Below are 17,196 nucleotides of genomic sequence, written 5' to 3'. Positions count from 1 at the left end.
AGTTTGGAAGCTGCTTCTCAGCTTTTATGAGTCATGCAATGATTCACATTCCCAGCTCTAGTTTTCCTCACATCAATAAAAAAATGTAAAGTAATTTACTCAGGGCCTGGGCCCATGGCTCAGGGAATGGTATGTAAGCTTGGAGACTGGACTTTGGGTCCTCAGTGCGCACGTAAATGCAGTTGCTTGTAATCCTATTACTCGGAAGGCAGAGACTGGGATCCCTGGATCAACCTGGCTAGTTAGACTCACAGAATCAGGGAGACACCCTGCCTCAGTAAATGCAGCAGAGAGTGATGGAGTAAGACGTTTTATGCTGCCCTCTGGCATACACATGCACACACACACACACATACATACATGTGCACACACACAGGCATGCATGCACACTCAGTTAAGATGAGCCACCAGCAAGCTTTACAAAGGACCCCAGACAAAGTGTTCTCTTAAGAGCCCACAATGGTTCTCTGGATCCATGTGTAAATTGACTTCGTAATAACACTTGGGCTTGCATCCAACAAGGCAATGGTAAATACTGATCAAGAATCAGCAAGATAAAATGAGTTCTGTAGGAAGCTCTGCTCTACCGTGTTGATCCTGGTGCTGAAACCCAGACTAGATTTTTAGATGTAAACCTGTAGCAGAATACTTATTTTGCTACATTGTATTCACAGTGGAGCTCAGTGATTAGGCAGTAGAAGAGGGGGTGGAGATAGGAGAGACAGAGAGGAAGGGGAGGAGAGAAAAAGAGGAAGGGGAGGGGAGAAATAGAGGAAGGGGAAGAGAAGAGGGAGGCTTTCAGCCATGGAGAACCATGAATGGGTCGAAAGCTGTCTTGGGTAACAACTTCTATCAAAAGGTTAGATATTGGGTAACAACTCTAATTATGTGGGCATCTTGTTGATTGAGCATTTCTAAATATATAAATCCTTTAGATAATCATTAAGCTTTAAGAGTCTCATTTCTACCGGGAACTGCGAGGATGGCAGATATTGTCTGGAGTTCAGCTGAGCTTTGTGGCTACAGCGTGGGAAATTGGCAGAGCCATCCCCCATGCTGGTGTCTTGTCGGTGCCAGGGCCTGTGCATCTAGCTAGCCAGAGCCCCATCAGAGCTGAGGAGCAGCAGGAACATGGTGGCTGTCCGGGAACAAGCCTGACTGGGCACTGTTTTCTAAATTTCACCCCTTCATGAACCTTTGAATGATGCAAGAGACTGATGACAGTTACTTAATATTTAATAATTTTAGAAAACAGGCTATAAGTGACAACACTAATAAAAGCCACATGCCAAAGCACTCCATACATATCTGATGATAAACAGCACGAGCCTTTTAATACGGTCTCACAAATACATCTCACAACAACCTCAGAGGCGAGCGTTTACAACTCATTTCACAGATGTGGTAACTGAGGCAAGGGGCTAAAGTAAACCACTCAATCCAGGTGGCAAACAGACAGGAGATGAAATCAAGCCTGTGACTCAGATGTCTCGTGTGTTGTCCATCACCTGTCAGTGGACTGGCACTCCACAGAGGTTTCTAGGTCTCCGGAGTCCATTCTGCTTTTCCAAGGCTGAACTTTCTAAACTCTGGCAATGGGCTCTAAAGAAGCCCTCCTGTGCACTTCAGGGTAATGGGAGTGCCTTTCAGATGATGCAAACCTGAATGCAGATGAAGTAGTGGCTGCAAAAAGGGCTCCCTGTGAATGAATCTCAGTTGCCTCCCCTTCCTTAAAGAGTGTCTCTCCCCTTCGTTGGAGGCATGGTATCAATAACAATCAAAAGCAACTTACTACAGCTGATGCATACATAGCACATTTGAAAGAATAAAGAAACTCGCAATTCAAGAGAAATGAGCAAAACAAAATAGCGTGAGTCATCTAACCTAGTCCTTATTGCAGTGATATTAAAACCACCGGCAAAACAAAATAACGAGTTACGGAACTTAGTCGATATTGCAGCAGGTTAAAACCACCAGAGAACTTGAAACTTAGCAGCCTTTCCAGAGGCCTGATGAGGCTCTGAACTTTTGGGAGATGAGATTTTCTTTTTCACCCAGATATTCTAAAGGGTCAAAGATAACTTGTAAACAGTAACTTGGCTCTGTGAATAACTTCTAGAACATACAATGACTAATTCCTCTGTATGTTTATCCTCTGTGGAAGAGAAGGCTTTTTTCTCAAAAGCATTTGAGTGTTTTCTTGAGACAATAAGAATTGACCCCAACTGTAGCTGTCCCTTATCGGAGCCAAAGGTTCTTTGGCACTTTAGTGTCCCAGCTGATGGGACCCAGAGAAAGGTGAGCAGCCAAAGAGCATAGCCTGATGGGGAGGATGGGCCGAGAGCTCCCTGGACTCCAAGGCTGCTCAGTGGAGGAGGAAGGGCAGAGTAGGAGCAAGAAAGCACCTCCTAAGAGAGATCTGAGGAAGGGCATGAAGAATGCAGGAGAAGAAGGTCATGAGGGTTGGGCTAGGAAAAGGAGGCTATGGATAGGTGGGTGGCTAGTGTGTGATCCTAGGAATAGTCTGTAATGGTTAAAACTCTTCAAAATGGGAAGATACTGTTCATGTTCAAAGAGTAGGTTATAGCCAAATGGTCTATAGCCAAATGCCGTCTCTTCAGCTCTTCCCTGGAGAGTGAACCGACCTTCATGAATGAGCAGTAACAGCTTTGCTGTTCACATGTTCTTTCCTGTATCTTAGCGGTGAGTGTGTGTGTTAGAGAGTGTGTGTGTGAATGTGTAAGAGTGTGTGAGTGTATGTATATGAGTGTGTGTGAGTGTGTGAGTGTATGAGTGTGTGAGTGTGTGTGTATGTGTGTGAGAGTGTGTGTGTATGAGTGTGTGTGTATGTATGTGAGAGTGTGTGTGTGAGTGTGTGTGTATGTGTGTGAGTGTGTGTGTGTGTCCTTGAATATTTCTTTCTCCTAAGTAGTTACTCATAGGGAAGAGTCACAGGTAAGAGAGTCAGGGCTAGGTAATGTTGGATTGAGCATTGTCCTTAGCACCATAGGTGATGTAACAAGTACCCTTAGAAGGACTGCATAACCACTGTGATCAGCTAGACAGCATCTTTCAAGTAAATTGCTGAGTTAAAATGTAAAGAAGATAGATGTTTTGAAAATGAATGGGCCACAAAACAATGATAATTAATGTTAACCAGAAAGGGCATATATTGAAGTTTTAAAGGGGAGGTGGGGAAGAGACTCTCCCTAAAGCTGTAGCCTGACTACGATATATGTTTCCCAACAGGGCTACCTTATCTGTCATCAGACTGCAGAGACTTGATGTTGGGGGATACAGGGGTGGGGTACCCTCTCAAAGGAGAAGGGGAGGGAGGGTGGAAGAAGGGACTCTGTGAGGGGAACTGGGGGGCAGCATTTGTGATGTAGGTAGATAGACAGACAGATAGATGGATAGATAGATAGATGATAGATAGATAGATAGATAGATAGATAGATAGATAGATAGATAGATAAGAGAAAGAAAGGGGAGACAGGTAGTTGGCAAAGAAAAGCAGAAGAAGAGAGAGGACTGACATCAGAGGAGGATGTAAGATATCTGTGCCCAGTAAATATTGTCCCATGAGATGGGGACAATATGACCTCTTTACGTAGGTAAAAAGTCAGTCCAGCCATAATCCTTACAGGAAGCGGGTGGGACATAACTTACCATAAACAAACAAGATGACACTGGAAGATCCTGGTCACCTGACAGGAAGTAATTGCATTTAGTCAGTGTTGCTCCCAAGTTCTTAAGAAGAGAAGAATACTGTGATGGAAACGGTGTATACGGAAAGCAGTCTCTGATGATAATTTATGCTTCTCCCTACATTGGAGACATTGAACCCAAAGGCCAAGAGAGACAATGCCTCTCATCCTCCCTTTCTTTTTTGTGACCTCATTTTCATACAACCAATTCCATATTGAGGAGAAAATGACCAAGGCCAAGGCTTGGGGTCTGAACTTCCATTTCCCTGGGCTACTATTTTCCCTTGCTAGTCTAACAATTTGATCTTTCCCTTCTTAACGTCTTTTGTGTCTCTGCTTGTATATGTTGTCTGGGGCGAGTCACATTACACCCTAGCTATCAGGTTCTTCCCTGTAACACAGGGAAGTGCAATCTTGACTATCGCCAACAATGCCACTCAAATTTAGGATCTATGAAACAACATCAAGTGTATAAAACAATCCTCGATACTTTTCTCCATGGATGAAGTAAACCCCAAGGGTCCCATGAAGGAGAGCACAGGGAACCCAGAAGGCTTGAAGCTATCTTGAAGCTATCTCCTGTGTGAGTCACTACCTCAGGTAGATAATTTTTTTGTCTTCATATTTTAACATCTCAGTTAAATGTGTTATAATCTGTGGCACTTTGCACGTATAAGCTTTTACTTTTCTGAGAAACTCATGAAATAGTGATGTGTTATGTAAGTTATCTTTTAACTCCCATACCTGCTGAAGCCAAAGTAGATGTAGATCTCAAACATTCACACTGGGCAAACCAGGAGCTCCCTACAAGACAGATGGCCTCCAGAGTAGCTGCACTGTTTCTTTAACTGTCTCCCCAGACACTCTCCTGTGCTGGGAGGAAGTCCGTTCACATCTGTTCTAGACTCTTCTGAGGCAACTGACTCTTCATAACTATTATTGACTTCATCTAATGCTTCCCAAGTATAGGCAGAAACTTATTTGCAGATTGGACAGTCAATATAGTGAGTCCACATAATTTTTTTTGTTTATTTTCGTTTTGAGACAGAGTACTCCAAAGTAGCTCATGCTGGGTTTAGACTCAGGATCTACTTGCCTCTGCCTGCTAGGATGGGTAGTGCGCCACTGTGCCCCATTTTAAACTTCTCATTTATGGTGAAAAGTAAGAAATTGAGAGGTTTCCTCCTCTTCTTCCCCCTCCTCCTCCTTCTTATGTTCATCCTCCTCTTTCCCCGAATCATCTCCTTCTTCTCCTCCTTCTGTACTTCTCCTCCTCCCCTCCTCCTTCCCCTTCTCATGCTCATCTTCCTCCTCCCCCAATTATTCTCTTCCTCCATCTTTTTTCCCTTCTTCTCTTCCATGCTCCATCTCCTGCCCCTCTTCCCCTTCTTCTTCTCCCTCCTCCCCCTCCTCCCCCTCCTCCCCCTCTTCTCTTCCTCCCCTTCCTCCTCATTCTAGCCTTTCCTTTCTCTTTAGTGCTGGAAATTGAACCCAGGGCCTTGAACATGCTAAGCAAACATCCTACTCCAGATTATATTCCCACCACACACTACACTACTTTAACAAATAAAGCAAACACAGTCAAAACTCCAAAATCTCAGAGCATATCAAACATGGTGAACATATAATTTTGAGACTTTTTGGCAGTATTTACACATATATGTGCATGTATGCACGTATGCACTTGCACATTGTAGTCCTGGTTCATGCTTTAAAATGAGTTTCTATTGCACCATGTGGTAAGTTTCTTAGCCATTCCAGCTGTTCCAGACTCCGTATCAGAGCTGTAGCTATTCCAACAGCTTGGTGCTTTGGAGCGGCCATGCAGAGGGCTGCTGAATCCTGAGCAATGGCTGTGGCCCTCGGAGCGGTGTGCCCATTGCCTTACAAGCAAAGTAAGTGGTGTAGTTTAACAGTGGTAACCTCAAAAGCCCAAAGTGTAAGTAGGCAGAATCCAGATATGTTTGAGTACTGAAATGACATCACAAATGGAAAATTTCATAGTTAACCTGATAGGTCTCAGGCAAAACAGACATGCTAAGAATATTGTACAAAATACTCTTAGACACTCCAGGTCTAGGTGCATATGCAATATATCACATATTTTGTACTTAGACTCGGGCTCCATCCCTAAGATATCTTGTTACACATAGGCAAATATTTTAAAAAAAATCAAAATGTGTCTACTGCAAAGCATCTTGTTTACAGGATGCTCAGCCACTACCCTAGGTGGGCTTGAAATATCCTACTCCAAAATAAACCTTTGGTGGATTTATTTATTTCCTTAATAAGCTGTCTCTACTACAAGCCAAGTCCAAGAACTTTTCCATGTGATGGTCCCCTGACTAGTTTACTGAATTAGGAAATTGATGGTAATTTACATCAAAAAATTCCAGTTGACCTTCTGATAGTCGGTGACAGCAGTTTGTAAGGAAAACTCCCAGGGAAGTTCTGCTTTCAAATCTGGACCTGAATGCTCGACACAGACAGAGCATTCACTTAAGAAAGGTCTCATGTGAGGAAGTGCACATTGCTAAATACCTTTCCTCCCACGTGACTCAGAACAGTAAAGAGCCAGAGCCCTGTGTCGGCATGCAGGTTCACTTAGGGTTTCCTATATGGTCTGGAGTTTCTGCTTTTGCTTCTATTTCAAGCATCCTTCCTCTACGTCAGAGAAAGGGGGTTCCTACAAAGGAGGAAACAAAACTCGCTATTGTGATCATGAAAGTGAGAAGGAACTCACCCTCTGTACTTGCTGGATATTAGAGTCAGAGCCCGTGTCCTGGCTTCTTACAGCCCCTAGCTCTTCATCCCAGCACTTTATGCTTTCTTTCAGAGTCCAGTCAGAGGTAACAGCCTATCAGATTCTCAGAGATGTTTTTCTTATAACCTTTAACCATTTCATATTTTCAGTGGAGGAATTGATGTCTAGAGAAAGTAATCAAAAAGCCTATTACCCATAAACCCAAGTTGTCCAACATGTCCCACCATCTAGGTTAGCTTAGCCTACTACACTTAGGGTCTTTCTCAAGAATATCTAGAATTTGCAAAAGCTGCAATGCTCAGGGATTTTAAATCTGCAACTGGGTTTCCAAACCTAACTTTGTTTTTCCTCTTGACAGAAATTTATAGTGGATAATGACACTACTAAATTCTTTTAAATTTGGTAAGTAATATAATCTGACTTCAAATTCCTTGTTGTGTGTCTCATGAAGCTCAGAAGCAGGGGGAGGTAAAAGATTGTTATTTTTCTCGATATATTTGTGAAGATTCTTGTAGACTAGATTTCCCTCTTCTTGGGCATTCAATACGTAGTAAATTTCTCACTTTCTTTGGGCACTGAAAGATAACACCTTTGTCTGTTAGGAAAGATTATGAAATACTACACCTGGTTCAGTGGAGTCGCCATTCTCCCAAAGGGAGATTAAGAAGTCTATTCATTTTATTTTATTTAAATTGGGGAATATGGGTAATCGATACAAAGAGTAGCCTTTTAAAAGAATCACTAATTTAATCGAGAAAGGAAGATAGTTTTCCTTTTACACAAGTAGAAAAAGAGAAAAAAACCTTGACGTCTGAGTGAGCAAAACACTGTCAGCTGTCCTTGATTAGTATTTTCACTGAGTTTGCTGTCAAGACAATTTCCATCCAAATGAAATCTATTTTCCAGTTCATATCTTGGTGAAATATGTTTTGCTAGAAAAATAAATTTATCTTGAACAGTGTGGTTAAAACCAGCAAAATGTTAAGGAAAAGTGGTTTTTTTAAAACACTCTAATAAGAGAACTATTTGTTTGAAATACATACATTCATAAAAAATAAGTAAAAAATAGAAATATATTGATGTGTATAGTGACCAACAAATGTGTACCTTAGTGTCCATTTAATTCATTCACTGTGTTATACAACAACTGAACTATAGAGACTGGATAAAGAAGGCTAGAGATGTTTAGGGCACATTAAGTAGAGACTTTACAAGATTCTCTAGACAATGAAATACTGGTATTTCTTAACTAGTGTGTCATAAGAGAAGTTATACAAGTCATATGGGGTTTCAAAACATCATAATATTAATAATAGGACTCCTTGGTGGGTTTTTTGAGATTACTTTTGGTTTGTTTTCTTTATTTTAAAAAATTTTGTAAAATAGGTGGGGCAGAGTGTCTTATGTCTTTATTCCTGGCACTTGGGAGGTAGAGGTGAGAAGTTCCTAAGTTCAAGGCCAGCTACTGAGGTAATTACTATATTTTTTTAAGATGTATAAAATAAACATTGTTGTGATGTGAATGTGCTTGGCCCAGGAAGTGACACTATTTGTTGGAATAGGTGTGGCCTTTTTGGAATAGATGTGTCACTGTGGACTTTAAGACCCTCATCCTAGCTCCCTGGAAGCCAGTCTTCTCCTGTCTGCCTTCAGATGAAGGTGTAGAACTCTCAGCTCCTCCTGCACCATGCCTGCGTGGATGCTGCCACGTTCCTGCCCTTGATGATAATGGACTGAACCTCTGGAGCTGCAAGTCAGCCCCAGTTACATGTTGTCTATGAGTTGCCTTGGTCATGGTGTCTGTTCACAGCAGTAAACCTCTAAGACAGTAAAATTCTGTCATAGCAGAATGAAATACTGTTCACAGCAGTAAAATTCTAATAAATTAGAATATTTTTTAAAGTAATAAATGTGTCTTGATATGGGAGGAAGAGTCTACCCTTCTTTTCAGTAACTATTTTTGCTACCATTTGTGTTGATGAAGTCACAATTGCCCAGGATTTCCTCAATTTATACTGAAAGCATTTCATTATTTCTGAATGCACCCAGGCATGTTAGTTAACAAGATCATAGATAAGGATATAAATAAAACAAAATCAGTTCTCAGCATCCCATGACCCTGCAACAGAACAGGCTCTGAGTCAGTACAAGAGAAAGATGGACACTTGAACTTCGGCCATCATGGCTGTCAGCCTGGACACCCAAACTCCAGCCTTCATGGCTATCACTCTGGGTTTCAGTGTGTTAACTAAGGATGTAAGCTTGTTCACATGTGTGTGCACTTCCTCTGTCACAGAGGTGTGTAAGGCTTTTTCTCTTGAGTCTTACTTTAGGCCTTTCGGCCCCTTTCCTTGCCATGCTTTCAGCAGGTGCCACACCCTTTACATCCTCCTCTGATAATCTCTGATCCACTAAGGGTTAGTTAGTAAATATCTGTGCATACAAAGTCCTGGGTCCTCAGTAGGACCCAGACTATCACTGCAGATGTGCAGAGGGCAATCTCAGTTTGAACAAGAGCAGACGCTGAGAAGCAAAAGATGGACAAAACTATATAACCCAAGCATATTTTAAAAACAAAAAAAAACCCAAAAAACAAAACAAAGACTGTATTGTGTTATTTAGTGAAAAAATTATTTATATAAAACACTCAAGATACTTCAAAAGACAAGCTGTTAGCCATATTAAATGAATTACACAAGAAGTTTTAGGGTAAGTTTTTTTCTTTTTTTCTATTTTCTCATCACTTGAGAACAGCTTCTTCTTTTGTAAGTATCAAGCCAGCCATCAGGGCCAATCAGTTAATAATTCCTCTAGAGGATGAGAATATATAGACAGACCGGTAACAGCAACCTGGGACAAGATGGTGACTAAATTGTCCCAACTTTGTTTTCTAGGGATGTTGGTCACAGTATCCACTGTAGGCTAATTAGTGTCTTACTGTAGCAAGTCAGGAAATTACCCCTGAAAGCCAGCTCTGCCTCATGTGACACGCAGGCACTCGCGGTGTGGTACCGGCAGGTCTGTGGTCAGGCATTCTCTGATTACCAGAGTTCAAGCTGAAACACAGAAGTTGGAGTGGGTCCCCATTTAGGAGATTCCAGCAGCATTTACACATTGCTAATACAAAATCCTCAAACTTTCTGTCATCACCGGGTAAACTGCATTTCCTCAAAATTAATTTTAAGAGGATCCTGAAGTCAGAACCCAGCTGGATGTCTTCTGGACTGCAGGTCTCAGCCCTCGCTCCTCTTCCTACCCGCCTCTCTCAAACATCCTGCTCCAGTCTGTCTCCGTGAGTTTCGTTTTTGCTAATGCTAGTCCTGATTTGGTTTGCTCTCAGATTTTCCGTTTCCCCAGTGAGTCTGGAGGTTGTTCTGCGAACTCCCTGCCTCCTACAGCTACTTGGCCACAGTCCGGTGGGTGGGGTGCCGCTTGTCAAGGACTGTCTGGGTCAGAAGTGCCTGGACTGACGCTTGCTCGTTGGAGAGACAGACGTGCTGTCTCCAGCTGCATGGCCATGAGATAAAGCGCTCTTTCAGCGCCGGGTTCTCCTCCTCACTGGATAAGGGAACATAGAAGCTGCTTCATTTCTGCCTCTCTCTCACCCATGAACGTTTTATGCTCTCTGATTTCGGGTTGGAAGATGGAGACAAAAAGTTAAGGACAACTGTCACTGACACCAGCAAACTATCAGAAAAAGGTTTACCCTCATAAGAAGTCTCATCACAGTCAAAATATGCTCGATAGCTCATCAAAGTGGCACCTCCCACTCCATTTCTTAGCTTTACTGAATTTCTGTTGTCAAAATTTCCTTCCCACCTCCCTTGGAACCAAATTCAGCAATCCTTCAGTATCCCAAGGACACGATTTCTCCCCAGTCATATGGCTTTTTGTTTATAGCCCGTTTTCTGTTGTTCCAGTTTCTACTCTTCTCCCCCTTTTCCACTCATCCTCAACATCTGGCTCTTGGAGCCTTTACCAGTTCCAACGCCCCCACGCCCCCACTCTCTTTCCCACATTCTCCCCGTTTACCCTTCTCCGCCCCTACCCTCTTCTGTCTCCTCTCATTTGAATCTTTCCCCTGTTCTTTCTGGCACCCTGCACAGGATCCTGGGCACTTTTGTCCCTCCCATACTGTTTATCTTTCTTTTCTTCCAAAACTAAATCCAGGGAGGAGGGAGGGGAGAGGGCAGTTCCTGCCTATGAGGTTTTTGTCTTTCCACTTTAACAAAAATAATCATTGCCAGTAAGATTGGTTCATACTTACAAAAGATAAATGTTTGCAAAAGGATGGGAAGCGAGACAAAAAGTACTTATTTGGTAAGCCTGGTGTTAAAATCTGAAACTGAATTCAAGAGGAGACTCCTTTTAATTGATAAGGAGTCGGAGCTGGAAAGCTCAGGGTTATTATTCTGAAGGTCTGTGGCCTTCAGTTCTATTGAGAATTTTCACCCAATATTGGGTAGTTTACCACTTATTTGCATGATTTTTTGCTTTTTAAAATGATTACATAATTTCAAGCTGAGCATTGTGGTGCATACCTTTAATCCTAGCACTCTGGATACTGAAGCAGGCTGATTTCTGTGAGTTTGAGCCTGGTCTACATAGTGAATACCAGGCCATCCGGAGCTATTCAGTGAAACCCTGTCTCAGAAGCAAACAAAAACTAACTGAAGTCATTATATAATTTTCATAATAGCCTAGGCCCATTGTAGAAAAACATTAAAATACATAAAGACATAGCATGGAAAGTTATTCTCTAATCTACCCAAATTCTAGATACTTTCTTAGATGTAATCATCCTTATTCATAATGTATCTCTAAATTTATATGCAATGAGTATGTTAATAATGATTATATCTATGTAATCTATGTATCTACAAATATAGAGATATCTTCTTAATTTTTCTTTTTTATATAAATAAGAGGATACTATGCACATAAAGATTTACCATTTAAGCCTAATGGCCTAGGTTTGATCCCCAGGACCTTTGATGGGAAATCTTTTGCTCTTCATATGCATGCCCTAACACATGAGAGTTCATACTTTCACACTCATCTCCCAGACATACACATTCAAGTGCACATATATTCATATGCACAATAATAAAGTTTTAAAATTAAGAAAGACCTTGGACAGTTCTTGTTGATGTCGATATAAATGCCTATATATTAGAAACTAATCTTGGTAAAAATTTTAAAGTATATTAGTTAAATGAATAATTCTATTTTAAGTGAACAAAAACATTTTATGAAAATTAAAATTAACCATATTTTCAAAGATCCAGTAAAGAAAAATTATATTACTTTATAAAATTTATATATCTGTTTGATTTTTGGCCTAATTAAAAACACTAGGGATCTCATATTTGCTTCTGCATTCAATTTGTTATAAAATATCGTTTTAGTTAAATTATGCAAAGGAGATCTGGTCAGATACAGATCTGTCTGTGGTAAAGTGAAGGGTGTTGCCATAAAGCATCAGGATGTGGTGACGCACGCCTTTAACCCCAGCACTCGGGAGGCAGAGGCAGGAGGATCTCTGAGTTCTAGGCCAGCCTGGTCTACAGAGTGAGTTCCAGGACAGCCAACACTACACAGAAAAACCCTGATTGGAAAAAAATAAAAAAACTCAAACTGATAGTTTGAATAGGTTTGGCCCACATAGACTCAAGTGTTTGAATGCTTGGCCCACTATAGGGAATAGCACTATTAGGAGGTATGGCCTTGTTGGAGGAAGGTGTGTCACTGTGGGGGGAGGGGCAGGCTTTGGTTTTCTATGCTCAGCCTCTGCCCAATGCGGAAGAGTATCTTCCTGGCTGCATTTGGTTAGGATGTAGAGCTCTTGGCTCCTCCAGCACCATGTCTGCCTGCATGCTGCCATGCTTCCCACCATGATGATAATGGACTGAACCTCTGAAACTGTAAGCCAGCCGAAACTAAATGTTTTCTTGCCTTGGTGGTGGTGTCTCGTCATAGCAATAAAACCCTAACCAAGACACAAACAAACGAAAAACCCCAAAACAACAAACATTATCTTTCCATACCACTGTGATTACTGTTCTCTGATCAAACAAAAATTCAATATAGTAGTAATTTTTAAAGTTTAGTTACAATATAGAATCTGAAAGCATATCAATAAACTTCTACCTTACCACATTAAAATCTTTTGTTTTAATTGTAAGTTTTGAATGAGTCATTTATCCATGCCTGATTTTTGTTAATCATTCTGAAAATAAGCTCTCTGCTAGCTACCTTTCCTAAATGTTGATGCATTTCACTGTGTTGTAACATAAAATTACACTCACGTATTGCCACCAATGCTCCCCAACATTTTCAGAGTCTTACAAAGTTCATGGGGCAAAGACGAGGGTTACAAAATGCCAGTTTTCTCTTGAAAACTCGAATTTTACCATTGTCAATAAATATGGACTATTGTATTGTTTTCCTCTAAGTGCTGCAATTCACTTCACCGTTTTTGTATATCTGCCAAATAACCGATTCCTAAGAAATACAGTGTGCCTGTCAGTTATTTCTTCTTTATGAAGAATGTCAGTGTTCCACTTGCAATTAAAACAACAGGCCGTGCGCTCTCAGCACATGTGCATCAGAGGTACTTCACACGGTCTCTCAGTGCAAGGAGAGACAGAAACTCACGGATCAGGACTGAATGAAACTGGTCACTTGCTCTGCCTCATCAAGAGCAGTCTGAAGTAAAACTGGCCTTTGAAAGTAAACAAAACTAGCTGGTGGCAACGGATGTAATGATTACCTGCAGTTCGAGTTGGTGCCTTGATTTCTGCTGAGATTTAACCGTCCTGCCCACCGCTCCCTTTGCGCTATCTGTGCAAAGACAAACACATCAAGAAAAGGAAGGAGAGCTTCATGTTTCTAGGTGAAGAGTTTTGACCTTTCAGCAACCCAAGGGGTGTAAGGACTACATTTTGAGAACAGTAACAGCAAATTTAGAAAGACCTACCCTATAGCTCATAGATTTTCTTTTAGTCTCTTGCTAAAACAAACCTCCGTAATAAATATTCTAATTTGCTGTTTCTTGATATTTCCTTTTCTGTGTGTTCAACTGTTCCAGTTTCAATAAAATTAAAAAGCTACAAATCTCTTTTTTCAGCCTCTTATTATGGCTACGTAAGTATTTAGTGACAGCAAGGATGAATATCTGGGAAAAGCAAACACCAACCAGTTACTCAGGGTCAAGAGCAACTTTGGATAAATGAAGTTGACCTGAACTCAGGGATTCATGGAGAGAAAAGAGAAAAGAATGAAGACTCTGGACAGGACTGTGCTATGATCCTTGTCACTTTGGTTTTTTTTTTTTTTTTTTTTTTTGGGAACTTTCAGACACAACAGAAAATGGGAATTATTTCTTTTCAAATAATTTTAAATTTTTAAAAGAATTGGGAATATTTGGATTAAAGCAGGAATAAAATTATTTTTGAGGGACCTAGAACATTCCACACGCGGCACCAAGCATTGAGAACACAGGAAAGCACATTTAAGGCAGTTGCCAGATGTAACAAGCTCAGTAACAGAGACTTTACAGGTTTTACAAAGTCAGCTACAAACATTTTCTCTTTCTTAGAATCATGTAGAGTATGTATGCAGCAAAAGCATATGGAGTTTATTATTGCTTTTTATCTCACCAATAATTAAGGTGATTTTATAGCCTTGGGTTTGTATAGGACACTTCAGCATAATTATCAACAATATCTCTTTTTACTTAAAGTTTCTCAGTCTGAGTAATGAATTACACATTCACACATGAATTATCACCTGAGAGCTGCCTCCAGGTCTCATTTTTATAGTCTTGATGAAATTCGCAAACGTCATTTAATGCAAAACCATCATTTTGAATACATACTGTATACACTGTATCTGTAACCTTTCTTCATGGATTTAATTCTACATATTGTGTGACAGTAACGAGTAATTCTGTCCTCATTTTACAGAGGAGGAGACAGACTTAGAGTGCACACGAAATAACTTGCCAAATGAAACCAACAAATGGGTTAAATAGAGATTTGAGTTTTGTTTATTATGCTCATGTTCTTTCCTAGGTTTTTAAAATTAAGTTTTATGGAGTTGGCATCAAAACAATCTGGCCGCATGCTGTGGAAGTAGGTTACAAGGTTTTACTACACACACACACACACACACACACACACACACACACACACAGAGTCAGAATCTCCACTTTCCTAATCTATCTATTCATCCATCCATTTATTCTCTATCTATCTATCTATCTATCTATCTATCTATCTATCTATCTATCTTCTATGCCTAGACAGGCTTTTTTTTTTGTGTAGCCTTAGAGGTCCTGGAACTAATTCTGTAGACCAGGCTGGCCTCTGTCTCCCACCTGCTGGGATTAAAGGCATGTACCACCACTATCAGCAGACAACAATCTCTTTTGTGGTAGCCCTGGATGCTAGCCCTACATTTCAGATAATGCCAACACCTTTGAATACATGGACCACTGTGTTAAACCTCCAAAACTTATACTCCAGTTATTTCTTCAAATAAAGCATACTTTCCAATATTGCACTGTAGTAAACACAGTTCCTCCTTGGACACTCTGATTTTCGTAGGTAATCATGAGGTATACCTGAATACAGTTTTGTATAGTTGGTCTGATGAATGAGGTGATGTTAACTCTCTTGTGACATGATGCTCTTTCTGGAAGATTTCCCTAGGCCCCTCCTAAGGTGAAGTGGAAGCACTTGTAGGAGGAAGCCATTTTGCTTGTTGAGTTTGTAGTTTTAGCAATGGTGATTGTGGATACACAGTCACACAGCTTTAACACAGGTCCTCGGAAGAAGGTATTTTTGAGACGATTGATAAAATAAGATTAGAATGAACTGGTTTGCTGCTAAATGTGCTAGGATAACTTAATAGCTATTACTGAGACGAAGAGCGTTCCGCTCTCCACCAATTGCATGTGTCCAATTCACACATTAGAGGAGTAATAGAGACCTGCTTATTCCCTGGGATGGGACACATTCTTGGCTTACAATATAAAAAGATGTTGAAAAGCACATTTTCTCAAGTTTGCCTCAAACTGAAGTGTTGCAGGTAATTCTACAGCCTGCCCTCTGTGTCTGAAATGTCTAGACTGTCGCTGTTCTTGGAAAACCCACTTTACCTTTGTATCATGACAAGCATTTCTTGGTTTCATACAATAAGACAGACCTTATACAATGAGGCAAACACTTAAGTAATTACAGATTTAGTCTGGGAGAAAGGATCTCATAAGCCCCAGAATATCTCACTGCCTAGCAGAAAAATTTAGCTAGATGTTGGCAGGAACCCCTTCCAATCTGGGCCATCAAAAATTAAAAGACAGATTTGAGGGGTGATGTGCCATCATCTTGCTTGGATTTTGAGGTGTTTGGAGCTCCTTTCTCCATCATAAGAGTGTCCAGGTCATCTCAGGAAATAGAAAGTGTGCTACAGACCCTGGGAGAAGTCATCTGGGTGAACAGTGAGGGAGGTGGTAAGACACAGGGACCTAGCAGATGAGCCAAGCAAGTTGAGTTGACACGCTTAGCAAGATGGGCCCGCAGCCAAGGTACCCCTGGCACTAGGCTCTGCTTGGCTGGAACCACAAGGAAACATTGTGAACTGGTCTAATGGGAGCAGCTCCAGTGCAGCACCCACTTGACTCTCACTGGCCTGTAGCCATGTTTGGTCTGAGTTCAAAGGTAACACCATAGTTAATGTCTCTCATCTATTGGTGCTTTAAGCGTTGTCCATTATCAATGTTCTACTTAGATTAATCATTAGATAAGCTAAGCAGGTGCCTGTTGTTGCAGGTTACTGGCACTAAGAGAGCTTGTCTATTCAATACTGATATTCTGAACACTTGGTAAAGCTCACCCTAGTCTATCATGTGCTAGCTCCAGGCTATCTTCTGATGATTGGAAGCCCTTAATCATATCATTACTTTGATGAGAATGTACATTTCATTTGTAGGTGCTTACAGGAATTCATGCCAAACAGATACAAGAACAGTCAGAGCTGCTCAAACAAGTACACATTCCTCCCCTAGAACTCACTGTTTTGGAGAAATACATTTATTTTGAAGGCTACAGAATGGTTCTATTTCCTCAGGCATGCATGTTTTATTTTGATGATGCTATATGAAAGATATCCAAAAAGTATTAACGAAAGGAAAAGTTTTGATATAACTGATGTCTTATTGTTAGGAATACAACTTAAGAAAACATGTAAAAAGGCAGTCATGGTCGAGCCATAGAAGTGGTTCAGAACCTTTACGTGGGCACCTGTACTGATCTTGTAGGTATCTGAGATGCTGCTCTCCATGGTGATGTGAGGTAGCATCACTGTTTCTCACTCTGTCCATGAGCCTTAACAATCATAATCTGGTACATGTATGAGCTGTGTTTGGGGGCTCTGGCTGGGTTTGGTTTATAGTTCTCCTGGTTGACTCTCACACATATGTGACAAGGAGACTTAGTTGACAGTGTACTGTATGATCAAGCAATGGCTCTGGACTGGGAAAGTTTGAGAAGGCATCCTTTCTGGGCATGTTTCATTTCACTCCAAAAGAAGAGTCAGGCTTGAAGACTTATTTCCATGGATCTTCTTATCCTACCTTAGATCTTTGTAAGTTTGCTATTACTCTTGACTCTCCCCTCTCTCCCTCTCCCTCTCCCTCTCCCTCTCCCTCTCCCTCTCCCTCTC

At 41.0% G+C, this 17,196-nt stretch overlaps 1 long non-coding RNA gene across 1 annotated transcript; it reads left to right on the top strand.

Annotated features, from left to right (window-relative positions):
• Positions 1-813: 813 nt before the first annotated feature.
• LOC114626346 lies at positions 814-7,162 on the top strand. The gene is made up of 3 exons (XR_003712219.1): positions 814-859; positions 4,155-4,307; positions 6,830-7,162. It is a non-coding gene; the product is annotated as an uncharacterized LOC114626346 (long non-coding RNA).
• Positions 7,163-17,196: the final 10,034 nt, after the last annotated feature.

Source organism: Grammomys surdaster, unplaced genomic scaffold (assembly GCF_004785775.1).
Source record: "Grammomys surdaster isolate TR1022 unplaced genomic scaffold, NIH_TR_1.0 233, whole genome shotgun sequence".
Classification (NCBI taxonomy): Eukaryota; Metazoa; Chordata; class Mammalia; order Rodentia; family Muridae; genus Grammomys; species Grammomys surdaster.
Note: the sequence above shows the minus strand (reverse complement) of the source record. Positions and strands in the feature narration are given on the sequence as shown.